Genomic DNA, 16158 nt, shown 5'->3' on the forward strand with positions numbered 1-16158 from the left:
CTCTGGTCTTCTTGCTCCAGCCGCCCAAACCAGCGCTCGTCGTGCCTCGTGCTCCTGCCTCCCGTGGCCGGCTGTGATGCCGCGGAGGCCTCACCGCTCCCTACTACTCCCACCGCTGGCCAGGACATCCCTCTACTCACCCACACCCCCTGTTATTCTGCGGCGACGGCAGCCTCACACCGTAGCGACCAGTGAACCCTCATACACCTCTACGCGTGGGCATCCACTGCCACGTCTTCCCAGGCTCCGCGTCGTCCCCTTCTTAGGCCTCGTCGTCGTCCACCACCCTGGTGATCTCGGTGCGGCGTGGTCAACGTGGTCAAAGAACGGCTTCCATCGGACGTGGGCTGTACGTGGAGAGGCTGACAGCTGGGTCCACGGCCGCAGCAAGGAAGTGCCTCCTTATTACGCGGAAAATAGTGATTCCTCCACCTGACAGCAGGGACCCACTGGACGGGCAACCGTATTTTGCGAAAAAAACATTCCCCCTTGACTGCTGGGACCTACCAGCGACATCTTCACACGCAAGGAAGTGTGTCCGGGCAAAAAAAATAATTCGCCCCCCTGACCGCTGGGACCCACCAGCTACATCTTCGTACGCAAGGAAGTGCTTGACAGTCGGGACCCACCTGGTCAAAGTGTATGTAGCGTTGTCATTCTGGTCGTGAACGTGTACATACATACTGGTCCATGTAGAGGCGCACACGTGTCGTAGTAGAGGCGTACACGTAGCATGTACATGTACGTACAACGACCAGTGTGCAAGAAAGAAAATACGACCACGTACATACATACGGGCAGGGTGTCGATTGCCTACTCGCGCATACGTACGGCCAGGGCTCGTGTACATGGCTGGGTCGAAACGGAGAAACAACATCGTCGTCGTGTTCATGGGGAGCCAACCGGCTGGGTCGGAACGGAATGCGTCGTCATGTTCATCGGGAGGGCTGGGAAGGAACATCCGATGGAAACGAGGCCTGGCGTACCGCACAATGGAGGAAACGGCCTTGTGTTCGACCGGCCACGGTCGAAACGGGATCCTGTTCATCGAGAGGGGTCTGGCGTACCACAAAACGAAGGAAACGGACCTCCTACGGTCGAAACGGGGGTCCTGTTCATCGGGAGGGGTGTGGCGTACCGCAAAACGGAGGAAACAGATTTGTGTTGGAGCGCTATGGTCTAAACGTGGGTCCTGTTCATCGGGAGGGGTGTGGCGTACCGCAAAACGGGACTCCACGGGATACTGTTCATCTCCACCGTCGACCCCCTCCAGCCTCCACGGGCTACTGTTCATCCATCGTCGACCTCCTCCAACCTCCACCTGCGACTGTTCATCCATGGGCTCCTGTTCATCCAGCCTCCACCACACGCTACTCCATCGGCTATTGTTCAACCAACCCTCTCCATGGGCTCCTATTCAACCACCCATCCACGGCTACTGTTCATCCAGCCCTCCACCATCTACTGTTCATCCAGCCCTCCATGGGGTGGTTCTGTTCATCCAGCCCTCCACGGGGTCCTGTTCATCCAGCCCCAACCGGCTCGATCGATCGGGGTCCTGTTCATCCAGAGGGAACACCACGGGGTCCTATTCATCCACCCCCACCGGGAACTGTTCATCCAAACCCCCCCAGCAACGCTCACTGTTCATCTAGAGGCAGCATCGATCGGCTTCAGTTAGCAGCAGTAGCGAAGGAATCACTCGGGTTCAGTAACGCAGCTAGTGCAATCGCTCGGGTTCAGTTAGAGCCCAATGCCTCGCTCGGGTTCAGTTAGAGCCCAACGCCTCGCTCGGGTTCAGTTAGAGCCCAACGCCTCGCACACACGCGCATACGTGTACGAGAGAAACGCGATCGCTCGGCCCCCGACCACCCACCGTAACTGGGAACTCCCGAAATTTTCCTCGCCCTCGCTTCTACCACGGTTTTTTCCGTCATGGACGACCCAAAGAATGTCATGCAGCTGCGTCTCCGGCCCGCCCAGGACGAAAAGCCCATTTCTTGTCATGATTTTTTGTCATAGAAGTAGGAGCCCACCACATCTATGATGATACTGGGTTTTGTCACAATTATCGTCATAGAAGTGTCATAAGTATGACAGATTTTTTTCGTTCGGCCCAAAATGTCATAGATCTGTCTTTTTTTGTAGTGTATTAGCCAAAGGACCCTGCTTGAACAAACCTCGATGGTAAACCACATTGTCTCCCATTGTTTCCCTGCAACACACATAAGGAAGATCTTGATCAGGTTAACTGAGAGTTGCCATACTATCAGTAGAATATGTATTGAGTACAGCCAAATTCCATTGGTGTCACATGCATAACAATACAAAATTGTACCCACAGAAAATGAAAATCAAATTGCAGAACTGAACCAAACAGTTAAATGGACAGCAGACCAAATGAACCAAAATAGTTAACTGAGCACGACATTGCAAAATAGAAACATGTACTAGAATATAAGACAGTTAACGAAACAAAGAATGCTTGAGAATAGTACTATGAAATGTAGCAATTGTTGGACCAAAGTGTTAACTGAACATTACAATTCAGAGGACCAAACTATTAACCGAACATCAGATTGCATATTAACATTACAGAGGACAAATCACTAGAAGGCACTGGCAGTGGCCTCGAGAAAACATCACGAACTGTATTTTAAAGTAGACAACCGCGCGGCGGTGTCGACGGTGGCCTCCAAGATGAGGTGCTCCTCCAAGATCTGGCGGTCGACACACATGTCAGCCATAGCGACCTCGTTCGCGCGTGCAGCCACATGCTACTCAGCTCCACATTATACTACGTGTAAAATGGCTATGGGCGACGCTTAATTGGAGGACGAGGGCAGTGATTTCGGTGGAAGGTGTCTCTCCGCCAGTAGGGGAATGTGGGACTGGAAAGGAGGAGGATGGTGTGGGTGGGGTGTGGATTACCTGACCATATCGACGAGGCCGCGCAGCAAGAAGAAGGGTCGGCGGCGAGGACGACGCGCAACAAGAAGAAGGGTCGCCGGCGAGGAGGCGGTGCTGCAGGAAGAAGGGTCGCCGGCGAGGAGGCAGCGCTTCAAGAAGAAGGGTAGCTGGCGAGGAGGCGGCGCTGCAAGAAGAAGGGTCGTCGGGGAGGAGGTTGATCTGCCAGTAAGCAGCAGTGAAGGTTTGAACTTGGAAAGCAAGGAGGAACAGTGGAAATGTGGCTTTTGGTAGGAGGGAGGGGGCGGGGAGATATATATTTCCGCGGTGGCAAAAAAGTTCCGCTCGATGCCGCGAGAAACTGGCGCGCAAGTGTGATTCAAGCGGGGGCGGTGGACTGTAGACGATGAAGCTTCCTGCGTATGCTAGACAAGATGGTGCGCCAAGATATTTTATATCGCATCCCACACGATTCTTTCTAGTAAACTGTTTGTGGTATACCTGATTTTTTCATTATGTTTTGAAAGACGAAATGGTGTTACGGAGGGAAAGGATGGTGTTTGAATTGCTAGAACATTTACGTACAGTGAACATGCAACTAGTACATGAGTGTCATGTTTAAATTTGGAATTATTCCGGGTTCGTTTGGCATTTTTATGCATTAACTGAGTTTCTGGGCATTTAATGTGCATAATTCAAATTTAAATTACAAGCACATGCTCCAATGCACCAAACTTTGCTAAAAAATCACATGTGTGTCTGAAACGTCTCCGTCGTATCTATAATTTTTGATTGTTCCATGCCAATATTATTCAACTTTCATATACTTTTTGGCAACTTTTTATATTATTTTTGGGACTAACATATTGATCCAGTGCCCAGCGCCAGTTCCTGTTGTTGCATGTTTTTGGTTTCGCAGAATATCCATATCAAACGGAGTCCAAATGGGATAAAACGGATGGAGCTTATTCTTGGAAAATATGGAAAATTTGGAAGGAAAATCAACGTGAACCAGTGCCCGAGTTGGTCACGAGGCAGGGGGCGCGCCTGCCCCCCTGGGCGCGCCCCCTACCCTCGTGAGCCCACCGTAAGGCGGTTGACACTCTTCTTTTGCCGCAAGAAAGCTAATATTCGGAAAAAAATCACGGCGAAGGTTTCAGGCCAATCGGAGTTACGGATCTCCATATATATACGAAACAGTGAAACAGAGCCAGAGGAGAACGGAGAACCAGAGAGAAACAGAGATATAGATCCAATCTCGGAGGGGCTGTCGCCCCTCCCATGCCATGGAGGCCAAGGACCAGAGGCGAAACCCTTCTCCCATCTAGGAAGGAGGTCAAGGAAGAAGGGGCCCCTCTCCCCCTCTCCTCCGATGGCACCGGAACGCCGCCGTGGCCATCATCATCATCACCGCGATCTTCACCAACACCTCCGCCATCTTCACCAACATCTCCATCACCTTCCCCCCTCTATCTATAGCGGTCCACTCTCCTGCAACCCGCTATACCCTCTACTTGAACATGGTGCTTTATGCTTCATATTATTATCCAATGATGTGTTGCCATCCTATGATGTCTGAGTAGATTTTCGTTGTCCTATCGGTGGTTGATGAATTGCTATGATTGATTTAATTTGCTTGTGGTTATGTTGCTGTCCTTTGGTGCCCATCATATGAGCGCGCGCGTGGATCACACCATAGGGTTAGTTGTAGAAATTGATGCATAAGGGATTGAAGGGGGACCAATATATCTTAATGCCATGGTTGGGTTTTACCTTAATGAACATTAGTAGTTGCGGATGCTTGCTAATAGTTCTAATCATAAGTGCATAGAATTCCAAGTAAGGGATGACATGCTAGCAGTGGCCTCTCCCACATAATACTTGCTATCGGTCTAGTAAAGTAATCAATTGCTTAGGCGCAATTTCGCAACTCCTACCACCACTTTTCCACACTCGCTATATTTACTTTATTGCTTCTTACAACATCCCCTACTTTTTATTTACATACTCTTTATTATCTTGCAAACCTATCCAATAACACCCACAAAGTACTTCTAGTTTCATACTTGTTCTAGGTAAAGCGAGCGTCAAGCATGCGTAGAGTTGTATCGGTGGTCGATAGAACTTGAGGGAATATTTGTTCTACCTTTAGCTCCTCGTTGGGTTCGACACTCTTACTTATCGAAAACTATTGCGATCCCCTATACTTGTGGGTTATCAAGACCTTTTTTCTGGCGCCGTTGCCGGGGAGCAATAGCGTGGGGTGAATATTCTCGTGTGCGCTTGTTTGCTTTATCACTAAGTAATTTTTATTTGCTGTTCTTAGTTGTTTTCTACCTTTAGTTATGGGTAGGAAACACAAAATACCAAAAAAAATTAGTTGTACCTACTGAACCAATGGTTGAAGAACCACTCAAAATCTATCACACTGCTGTAGCTTATTACTTGGATCATCTTTGATCCCTATGTGCTCGTGCTGAAACCCCAACTAGCTTAGTTGAGGGAAAATCTTTAGATGAGCATGCTTGTTATGTGCGACACCGAATATCTGAAAAGGGAAAATTCTATTGGGTCAAATTCATCGTTTGCAATGCTATGCTTGGAGTTTATGTGAAATATATGATTTTACTTGTTGTTCTGAAAATCCTAAGAAACACCTTCCCTACCAATGTGAGTTCAGTGATAATGGAATCGTATCTTCGTATGCTAAAGGTGTTTATAGTTACTATGATGTTCAACAAATTGAAGAATTTGTTGCTTTTAAGGGTGCTTATGAAATTGCTTCTTTGATTGAAAAGTATGATGCTACTTTTCACAAATCTGAAATTTTTGCCATACTTAAATATTGCTATGATAATTATGCTTCTAATGCCTATGTTAAACTATATATTGAGGAATACTCCGCTGTCCAATAAGAGACTAATATTTTGCAGGAGTCTATGGAAGAAGAAATTGATGACACTGTGAGCTCATTGGATGAAAAAGATGAGGAGAGCGAAGAACAAAAGGAGGAAGAGCGAATTGATCACTCGTGCCCACCTTCTAATGAGAGTAACTATTCAACTCATACATTGTTTAATTCCCCTTCGTGCTTACCGAAGGATGATTGCTATGATGACTGTTATGATCCCTATGATTCTTTTGAAATATCCTTTTTGATGATGCTTGCTATGCTTATGGCCAAGATGCCAATATGAATTATGCTTATGGAGATGAACTTGCTATAGTTCCTTATGTTAAACATGAAATTGTTGCTATTGCACCCATGCATGATAGTCCTATTATCTTTTTGAATTCTCCCGACTACACTATATCGGAGAAGTTTGCCCTTATTAAGGATTACATTGATGGGTTGCGTTTACTATTACACATGTTGATTTTGATAGATATAATATGCATGTGCTTGCTGCTCCTACTTGCAATTATTATGATAGAGGAACTATATCTCCACCTCTCTATGTTTCCAATATGATAAAATTGCAAGAAACTGTTTATACTATGCATTGGCCTTTACTAGGTGTGCATGAATTGTTCTTTTATGACATGCCGATGCATAGGAAGAGAGTTAGACTTCGTCATTGCTTGATATATGTTACTTTGTGCTCACTACTAAATGCCAAATCATTGTTAATAAAAATTGGCTTTGATATACCTTGGGATCCGGGTGGATTCACTACTTGAGCACTACATGCCTAGCTTAATGGCTTTAAAGAAAGCGTTGCCAGGGAGACAACCCGAAAGTTTTAGAGAGTCATTTATTTCTGTTGAGTGCTTTCATATAGTTTAAAAACAACAAAAATAAAGAGGGGAACCCAAAACTTTTTCAAAAAGGAAAGGGAAAGTGAGAAAGACAAGCATTGTTGAAGTGGGAGAGCTCCTTGAACTTTGTTCATGCTCACGGCAACTTTGTGAATCTTGATTACAGAAAATTTTCAATAAAAATAATTATCCCCTTGTACAATTCCATTGTATTATAAAAATAATGTGCCAAGGTTTACCTTTAGGATGTTTACATTTTCTTGATGGTTTGTACGATGCAGGACAGGAACTTTGGCTGTAGTGCGTGATTTTACATTTTTTTGCTGGAATGTCAAATGGTTCTAATTCTTTTTGCACTGTCTTCCTATACAAATTGTTTATTTTTCCTAATTTTGGCACAATGTTTCAAGTATCAGAAGTATGGTGAATGTTCAGATTGCTACAGACTGTTCTGTTTTAGATAGATTCTGTCTTTGATGCATAGTTTGCTTGTTTTGATGAAACTATCAATTTATATCAGTGGATTAAGCCATGAAAAAGTTATATTACAGTAGACACAATGCAAAAAAAAATATGAATTGGTTTGCAACAGTACTTAGAGTAGTGATTTTCTTTATTATACTAACGGATCTTACCGAGTTTTCTGTTGAAGTTTTGTGTGGATGAAGTGTTCGATGATTGAGAAGGTTTCGATGTGAGAAGAAGGAAGAGAGGCAAGAGCTCAAGCTTGGGGATGCCCGAGGCACCCCAAGTAAATATTCAAGGAGACTCAAGTGTCTAAGCGTGGGGATGCTGGGAAGGCATCCCCTCTTTCTTCAACAAGTATCGGTATGTTTTCGGATTCGTTTCGTTCATGCGATATGTGCAATCTTGGAGCGTCCTTGCTTTAGTTTTCATGTTTATTTTTTGCACCATGCTGGTATGAGATAGTCCCTGGTTGATTTATAGAATGATCTTTGCACTTCACTTATATTCTTTGAGTATGGCTTTATAGAATGCTTCATGTGCTTCACTTATATCATTTGAAGTTTGGATTGCCTGTTTCTCTTCACTTAGACAAACGCCGTTTGTAGAATGCTCTTTTGCTTCACTTATATTTGTTAGAGCACAGGCATATCTTTTGTAGAAAGAATTAAACTCTCGTGCTTCACTTATATCTATTTGGAGAGATGACAGGAACTGGTCATTCACATGGTTAGTCACAAAATCGTACATAAACTTGTAGATCGCTGAATATGATATGTTTGATTCCTTGCAATAGTTTTGCGATATAAAGATGGTGATATTAGAGTCATGCTAGTGGAGTAATTGTGAAATTGAGAAATACTTGTGTTGAGGTTTGCAAGTCCTGTAGCATGCACGTATGGTGAACCGTTATGTAACGAAGTCGGAGCATGAGGTGTTTGTTGATTGTCTTCCTTATGAGTGGCGGTCGGGGACGAGCGATGGTCTTTTCCTACCAATCTATCCCCCTAGGAGCATGCGCGTAGTACTTTGTTTCGATGACTAATATATTTTTGCAATAAGTATGTGAGTTCTTTATCACTAATGTTGAATCCATGGATTATACGCACTCTCACCCTTCCACCATTGCTAGCCTCTCTAGTACTGCGCAACTTTCGCCGGTACCATAAACCCACCATATACCTTCCTCAAAACAGCCACCATACCTACCTATCATGGCATTTCCATAGCCATTCCGAGATATATTGCCATGCAACTTTCATCGTCATCATATACATGACTTGAGCATTCATTGTCATATTGCTTTGCATGATCATAAGATAGCTAGCATGATGTTTTCATGGCTTGTCCGTTTTTTGATGTCATTGCTACGCTAGATCATTGCACATCCTGGTACACCGCCGGAGGCATTCATATAGAGTCATATCTTTGTTCTAGTATCGAGTTGTAATATTGAGTTGTAAGTAAATAAAAGTGTGATGATCATCATTATTAGAGCATTGCCCAAAAAAAGAGAGGCCAAAGAAGCCTAAAAAAGGGGGGGCAAAGAAGCACGCAAAAAAGGGAAAGGGGCAATGTTACTATCCTTTTACCACACTTGTGCTTCAAAGAAGCACCATGTTCTTCATATAGAGAGTCTCTTGAGTTATCACTTTCATATACTAGTGGGAATTTTCATTATAGAACTTGGCTTGTATATTCCGATGATGGGCTTCCTCAAATGCTCTAGGTCTTCATGAGCAAGCAAGTTGGATGCACACCCACTTAGTTTCAGTTTGAGCTTTCATATACTTATAGCTCTAGTGCATCCGTTGCATGGCAATCCCTACTCACTCACATTGATATCTATTGATGGGCATCTCCATAGCCCGTTGATACGCCTAGTTGATGTGAGACCATCTTCCCCTTTTTGTCTTCTCCACCATCATATTCTATTCCACCTATAGTGCTATGTCCATGGCTCACGCTCATGTATTGCGTGAAAGTTGAAAAGGTTTGAGAACGTCAAAAGTATGAAACAATTGCTTGGCTTGTCATCGGGGTTGTGCATGATGTGAATGCTTTGTGTGGTGAAGATGGAGCATAGCCAGACTATATGATTTTGTAGGGATGAGCTTTCTTTGGCTATGTTATTTCAATAAGACATAATTGCTTGGTTGGTATGCTTGAAATATTATTGTCTTTATGTCAAATGATAGATTATTGCTTTGAATCACTCATGTCTTAATATTCATGCCATGATTAGACATATGATCAAGATTATGCTAGGTAGCATTCCACATCAAAAATTATCTTTTTTATCATTTACCTACTCGAGGACGAGCAGGAATTATGCTTTGGGATGCTGATACGTCTCCGTCGTATCTATAATTTTTGATTGTTCCATGCCAATATTATTCAACTTTCATATACTTTTTGGCAATTTTTTATATTATTTTTGGGACTAACATATTGATCCAGTGCCCAGTGCCAGTTCCTGTCTTTGCATGTTTTTGGTTTCGCAGAATATCCATATCAAACAGAGTCCAAACGGGATAAAAACGGACGGAGCTTATTTTTGGAAAATATGGAAAATTTGGAAGGAAAATCAACGCGAACGAGTGCCCGAGGTGGTCACGAGGCAGGGGGGCACGCCTGCCCCCCTGGGCGCACCCCTACCCTCGTGAGCTCACCGTAAGGTGGTTGATGCTCTTCTTTTGCCGCAAGAAAGCTAATATTCGGAAAAAAATCACGGCAAAGGTTTCAGGCCAATCGGAGTTACGGATCTCCATATATATATATGAAACAGTGAAACAGAGCCAGATGAGAATGCAGAACCAGAGAGAAACAAAGATATAGATCCAATCTCGGAGGGGCTCTCGCCCCTCCCATGCCATAGAGGCCAAGGACCAGAGGGGAAATCCTTCTCCCATCAAGGGAGGAGGTCAAGGAAGAAGAGGAAGAAGGGGGCCCCTCTCCCCCTCTCCTCCGGTGGCGCCGGAACGCCGCCGTGGCCATCATCATCATCACCGCGATCTTCACCAACACCTCCGCCATCTTCACCAACATCTCCATCACCTTCCCCCCTCTATCTATAGCGGTCCACTCTCCCGCAACCCGCTGTACCCTCTACTTGAACATGGCGCTTTATGCTTCATATTATTATCCAATGATGTGTTCCCATCCTATGATGTCTGAGTCGATTCTCGTTGTCCTATCGGTGGTTCATGAATTGCTATGATTGATTTAATTTGCTTGTGATTATGTTGCTGTCCTTTGGTGCCCATCATATGAGCGCGCGCGTGGATCACACCATAGGGTTAGTTGTAGAAATTGATGCATACGGGATTGAAGGGGGACCAATATATATTAATGCTATGGTTGGGTTTTACCTTAATGAACATTAGTAGTTGCGGATGCTTGCTAATAGTTCCAATCATAAGTGCATAGAATTCCAATTAAGGGATGACATGCTAGCAGTGGCCTCTCCCACATAATACTTGCTATCGGTCTAGTAAAGTAGTCAATTGCTTAGGGGCAATTTCGCAACTCCTACCACCACTTTTCCACACTCGCTATATTTACTTTATTGCTTCTTACAACAGCCCCTACTTTTTATTTACGCACTCTTTATTATCTTACAAACCTATCCAACAACACCTACAAAGTACTTCTAGTTTCATACTTGTTCTAGGTAAAGCGAACGTCAAGCGTGCGTAGAGTTGTGTCGGTGGTTGATAGAACTTGAGGGAATATTTGTTCTACCTTTAGGTCCTCGTTGGGTTCGATACTCTTACTTATCGAAAACTGTTGCGATCCCCTATACTTGTGGGTTATCAGTGTCTTTGGGTGAATTTATAGGTCCCATGCAGGAAATGGGAATAAAATTCAAACATCTGGGTGTCGTGGCTCGGGCGGAATGATTGAGAAACTTGGTTTTTTAATTCCTGTAAATCAAAAACAAGGTTGAAAATCATGAAACTTGGCATGGTGTCATGACATGGCACCAACATGCTGCAGTAATTTTTTTGGCCGAATTGGGACAAGCTTTCGTGTAAGCTTCTTGCAAACCGGAGCATCCCTCAAGAAGGCTCCTGGCTCTGAGAGGGAACGTGTCACCTCCGTGTGTGAAACGACATACGTACACTGCCTTCTCCCGCCTTATTTTTTTACACAGGCAGATTAGACCAAATAGAAGTTCGTGCTAAATTTTGAAATTATTCCGTGTTCGTTTGGCCTTTTTTATACATTAATTGAGTTTTTGGGCATTTAATGTGCATAATTCAAATTTTAACTTCAAGCACAGGCTCCAGTGCACCAAAGTTGTTTGAAAAATCACATGTGTGTCCTTGGGTGAATTTCTAGGTCCCATGCAAGAGATGGGAGTGAAATTCAAACATCTGGGCGTCCTGGCTCGGCCGGAAAGATTGAGAAACTTGGTTTTTTAATTCCTGTAATTCCAAAACATGCCTGAAAATCATGAAAAACTTGGCATGGTGTCATGACATGACACCAACATTCTGCAGTTATTTTTTTGGCCGAATTGGGACAAGCTTTGGTGTAGGCTTCTTGCAAACCGGAGCTTCCCTCAAGAAGGCTCGTGGTTCTGAGAGGGAACGTGTCACCTCCATGTGCGAAACGACATACGTATACTGCCTTCTCCCGCCTCAATTTTTTTACACAGCCAGATTAGCCCAAATAGAAGTACCGTGCTAAATTTTGGAATTATTCCGGGCTCATTTCGCCTTTTTTATACATTAATTGAGTTTCTGGGCATTTAATGTGCATAATTCAAATTTGAACTACAAGCACAGGCTCCAGTGCACCAAAGTTGTTTGAAAAATCACATGCGTGTCCTTGGGTGAATTTCTAGGTCCCATGCAAGAGATGAGAGTGAAATTCAAACATCTGGATGTCGTGGCTCGGGCGGAAAGATTGAGAAACTTGTTTTTTTAATTCCTGTAATTCCAAAACACGCCTGAAATTCATGAAACTTGACATGGTCTCATGACATGGCACCAACATGCTGCGGTAATTTTTTTTGGCCGAATTGGGACAAGCCTTGGTGTAACCTTCTTGCAAACCGGAGCTTCCCTCAAGAATGCTCGTGGTTCCGAGAGGGAATGTGTCACCTCAGTGTGCGAATCGACATACATACACTGCCTTCTCCCGCCTTAATGTTTTACACAGCTAGATTAGACCAAATAGAAGTACCATGCTAAATTTCGGAATTATTCTGGGCTCATATCTCCTTTTTTATACATTAGTTGAGTTTCTGGGCATTTAATGTGCATAATTCAAATTTGAACTACAAGCACAGGCTCCAGTGCACCAAAGTTGTTTGAAAAATCACATGTGTGTCCTCGGGTGAATTTCTAGGTCCCATGCAAGAGATGGGAGTGAAATTCAAACATCTGGGCGTCGTGGCTCGGCCGGAAAGATTGAGAAACTTGGTTTCTTAATTCCTGTAATTCCAAAACACGCTTGAAAATCATGAAACTTGGCATGGTGTAATGACATGGCACCAACATGCTGCGGGATTTTTTTGGCCGAACTGGGACAAGCTTTCGTGTAAGCTTCTTGAAACCGGAGCTTCCCTCAAGATGGCTCGTGGTTCCGAGAGGGAACGTGTCACCTCCGTGTGCGAAACGACATACATACACTGCCTTGTCCCGCCTTAATTTTTTTACACAGGCAGATTAGACCAAATAGAAGTATCGTGCTAAATTTTGGAATTATTCCGGGCTTGTTTGGCCTTTTTTATACATTAATTGAGTTTTGGGGCATTTAATGTGCATAATTCAAATTTGAACTACAAGCACAGGCTCCAGTGCACCAAAGTTGTTTGAAAAATCACATGTGTGTCCTTGGGTGAATTTCTAGGTCCCATGCAAGAGATGGAGTGAAATTCAAACATCTGGGCGTCGTGGCTTGGCCGAAAAGATTGAGAAACTTGGTTTTTTAATTCCTGTAATTCCAAAACACGCCTGAAAATAATGAAACTTGGCATGGTGTCATGACATGGCACCAACATGCTGCGGTAATTTTTTTGGCCGAATTGGGACAAGCTTTGGTGTAAGCTTCTTGCAAACCGGAGCTTCCCTCAAGAAGGCTTGTGGTTCCGAGAGGGAACGTGTCACCTCCGTGTGCGAAATGACATACGTACACTGCCTTCTCCCGCCTTAATTTTTTACACATCCAGATTAGACCAAATAGAAGTACCGTGCTAAATTTTGGAATTATTTCGGGCTCGTTTGGCCTTTTTAAACATTAATTGAGTTTTTGGGCATAATGTGCATAATTCAAACTTGAACTACAAGCACAGGCTCCAGTGCACCAAAGTTGTTTGAAAAATCACATGTGTGTCCTTGGGTGAATTTCTAGGTCCCATGCAAGAGATGGGAGTGAAATTCAAACATCTGGGGTCGTGGCTTGACCAGAAAGATTGAGAAACTTGGTTTTTTAATTCATGTAATTCTAAAACACGCATGAAAATCATGAAACTTGGCATGGTGTCATGACATGGCACCAACATGATGCGGTAATTTTTTTGGCCGAATTGGGACAAGCTTTGGTGTAAGCTTCTTGCAAACCCGAGCTTCCCTCAAGAAGGCTCGTGGTTCCGAGAGGGAACGTGTCACCTCCATGTGTGAAACGACATACGTACACTACCTTCTCTCGCCTTAATTTTTTTACACAGCCAAATTAGACCAAATAGAAGTATCGTGCTAAATTTTGGAATTATTTCGGGTTCGTTTGGCCTTTTTATACATTAATTGAATTTCTGGGCATTTAATGTGCATAATTCAAATTTGAACTACAAGCACATGCTCCAGTGCACCAAAGTTGTTTGAAAAATCACATGTGTGTCCTTGGGCGAATTTCTTGGTCCCATGCAAGAGATGGGAGTGAAATTCAAACATCTGGGGGTCGTGGCTCGGCCGGAAAGATTGAGAAACTTGGGTTTTTAATTCCTGTAATTCCAAAACACACCTGAAAATCATGAAACTTGGTATGGTCTCATGACATGTCACCAACATGTTGTGGTAATTTTTCTGTCCGATTTGCGAAGGCGCACACATTAACAATCAACAAAGTCATTTTTGGAACAAGTGCCGTTACGTTACAAATCGAAAGCACAAGTATGATTGAAACCATGGGCGTTCTACTTACCAGTTACGTGCGGCCATGCGTCCCCTTTTTTTATTGGCTAGGAGGTGCCGTGCGGGGTAGCTATTTGAGTACGGGAGGTGTGCGATCAGACCCCTGCGCGTGCTCATCGGGAGGAGAGCCCTTTTGACCGCTACCCACCGCGCACCTCCCTCCCAACGTCTCCATTAATGGCGCACGAGCACCTGTTCTACGATGTGGCTATATGTCTCACTGGACTGAGATTTAAGAGAGAAAAATGAAAATCTGAAAAGAAAGTTTTGCACGGATCTTGATGTAAGATCCGACGGACCTATATAGCATCGGCTGCGACATATAGCAAGCATGATGAATATAAGGACGATGACATTGGATAATAATTGTCTTACATATTTATAAACATAATTAAAAAATCCACATGCGCCAACGCCCGATATACACAAGGGCAAAAGAAGAAGGAAGACAACTAGTCTCCGCGGCAGGCGGCGACGAGCTCTTTCTTGTCCTCAAGATGCTGGTTGAGAGCATCCATGGATTCCTCCACCAGCCTTCTGCGCTCGATGCGCAGCATGGCATTCTCGTCCATAAGTTTCTCGACGATGACGCTGGTCCTCTTCAACAAGGCAGTGGTCTGCTCCTGCTGCTCCGGACTTCCGACGATCTTCGCCCTCAGTAGGTGTAACGCCCTCGATGTGGCTATATCTCCCACATGTCGAAGCACGACTTAGAGGCATAACCGCATTGAAAGCAATGTCGCAAGTGAGGTAATCTTCACACAACCCATGTAATACATAAGGGAAAAAGATACATAGTTGGCTTACAATCGCCACTTCACACAAATACATGCATAACGCATTACATCATCCAAATACAATCAAGGCCCGACTACGGAGCCAAAATAAAAGAAGACTACCCCAAAAGCGACAAGGTCCCCGATCGGCCCCAACTGGGCTCCACTACTGATCAACTAGAATGAAACAACACAAAGGACAAGATCTTCATCGAGCTCCTCCTGACCTTGGTTGCGTCCTCTGCATGGACTCATCGACACCTACAAGCTGGTTTTGGAAGTATCTGTGAGCCACGGGGACTCAGCAATCTCGCACCCTCGCGATCAAGACTATTTAAGCTTCTGGGTAAGGTAAAGGTATGAGGTGGAGCTGCAGCAAGTGACTAGCATATATGGTGGCTAACATATTCGCAAAAGAGAGCGAGAAGAGAAGGCAAAGCATGATCAAGAAACTATGATCAAGAAGTGATCCTAGAACAACTTACGTCAAGCATAACTCGAACACCGTGTTCACTTCCCGGACTCCGCCGGAAAGAGACCATCACGGTTACACATGCGGTTGATTCTTTTTAATTAAGGTCAACTTCAGGTTTTCTACAACCGAACATTAACAAATTCCCATCTGCCCATAACCGCGGGCATGGCTTTCGAAAGTTCAAACCCCTGCAGGGGTGTCCCAACTTAGCCCATCACAAGCTCTCACGGTCAACGAAGGATATTCCTTCTAGCAGGAAGACCCGATCAGACTCGGAATCCCGGTTACAAGACATTTCAACAATGATAAAACAAGACCAGCAAAGCCACCCAGATGTGCCGACAAATCCCGATAGAAGCTGCACATATCTCGTTCTTAGGGCACACCGGATGAGCCAGACGTCGGGTGGGCCAGCCCAGAGTTGCCCCTGGTAGCTCCGGACATCGCTCAGTTGGACCAACACTTAGAGAAGCACTAGCCAGGGGGGGGGGTTAAAATAAAGATGACCCTCAGGATGCGCGACTCCCAAGGGAAAAAAATGCTAGGTAGCGAATGGTAAAACCAATGTTGGGCCTTGCTGGAGGAGTTTTATTCAAGGCGAACTGTCAAGGGGTTCCCATTATTACCCAACCGC

Source organism: Triticum dicoccoides, chromosome 1A, assembly GCF_002162155.2.
Source record: "Triticum dicoccoides isolate Atlit2015 ecotype Zavitan chromosome 1A, WEW_v2.0, whole genome shotgun sequence".
In the NCBI taxonomy this organism is placed as follows: Eukaryota; Viridiplantae; Streptophyta; class Magnoliopsida; order Poales; family Poaceae; genus Triticum; species Triticum dicoccoides.